A 1,747-nucleotide genomic window follows, 5' to 3' on the forward strand; every position below is an offset into this window, starting at 1 on the left:
CCATATGTCCTGGAGGAACAAAGGAGGGGATCCTAACCTCCCACCATCTCTCTGGAGGCAATTTTACAATACCAGAATGAACAAAGTAGGGGATCCTCACATTCCACCATCTCTCTATGGTCGCACTTTCGATAAAGAGTGCTCAAGATAAAATAGTCACGCTTATAATCAAATCACGCCCAATTTTTGTATACATAATTAACATATAGTTCTTCAAACTTATCTCCACTATACTCCGATATATTCTCTTTAATCCACTCAATACACTCCATGAAATGACTCTAGCTAGTTAATCTACCCATAGTGCCTTACAGTCCTAAGTCACTGGCTCTAAATTCATAACAGAAACTATCCCTTTTTCTTCACTCCATACCCTTTAGCTCGTCCCAAGGACTAAACACCAGTTATCTTACCTTAAATAGGTGTTACAGAGGTTTAGAAAGTTAGAGAAATTGTTAAAAACTCAAAAATACACTTTTGGCAAAATAGGGTGGTTGGTGCACGAAATTGTGATCATCAACAATGGCGCCAAAGGACTTGGAGCTCTTAAACGTGAATCACACTTTGTCACAATTCCGCACAACTAACCAGCAAGTGCACTGGGTCGTCCAAGTAATACCTTACGTGAGTAAGGGTCGATCCCACGGAGATTGTCGGCTTGAAGCAAGCTATGGTCACCTTGTAAATCTCAGTCAGGCGGATTCAGATGGTGATGGAGAATTGATAATTAAAAGATAAATAAAACATAAAATAAAGATAGAGATACTTATGTAATTCTTTGGTTGGAATTTCAGATAAGCGTATGAAGATGCTTTGTTCCTCCTGAACCTCTGCTTTCCTATTGCCTTCTTCCAATCATTCATACTCCTTTCCATGGCAAGCTTTATGTTGGGCATCACCGTTGTCAATGGCTACTTCCCGTCCTCTCAGTGAAAACGTTCCAAATGCGCTGTCACCGCACGGCTAATCATCTGTCAGTTCTCGATCATGTTGGAATAGGATCCATTAATCCTTTTGCGTCTGTCACACGCCCAACAATTGCGAGTTTGAAGCTCGTCATAGTCATCCCTTCCCAGATCCTACTCAGAATACCATAGACAAGGTTTAGACTTTCCAGATCTCAAGAATGACCGTCAATAATTCTAGCCTATACCACGAAGGTTCCAATCTTAGATTAGAAACCCAAGAGATACACATTCAAGCTTGTTTGCATGTAGAACAGAAGTGGTTGTCAGTCACGCGTTCATAGGTGAGAATGGTGATGAGTGTCACATAATCATCATATTCATCATGTTCTTGAGTGTGAATGAATATCTTGGAGAAGAAATAGACTTGAGTTGAATAGAAAAACAATAGTACTTGTATTAATTCATGAAGAACAGCAGAGCTCCACACCTTAATCTATGGTGTGTAGAAACTCCACCGTTGAAAATACAAAAGTGATAATGGAGGTCATTGGCTTCGGCCCCAGAGAGGGAACCAGAAGAACCAAGATGAAAATACAATAGTAAAAGGTCCTATTTATAGAGAACTAGTAGCCTAGGGTTTACAGAAATAAGTAATTAATGCAGAAATCTTCTTCCGGGCCCACTTGGTGTGTGCTTGGGCTGAGCATTGAAGCTTTCATGTGTAGAGACTTTTCTAGGAGTTAAACGCCAGCTTTTGTGCCAGTTTGGGCGTTTAACTCCAGCTTTTGTGCCAGTTCTGGCGTTTTGACGTAAGAATTCTTGAGCTGATTTGGAACGCA

The sequence above is a fragment of the Arachis ipaensis genome, chromosome B8, assembly GCF_059453495.1.
Source record: "Arachis ipaensis isolate K30076 ecotype BB chromosome B8, ASM5945349v1, whole genome shotgun sequence".
Lineage (NCBI taxonomy): Eukaryota > Viridiplantae > Streptophyta > Magnoliopsida > Fabales > Fabaceae > Arachis > Arachis ipaensis.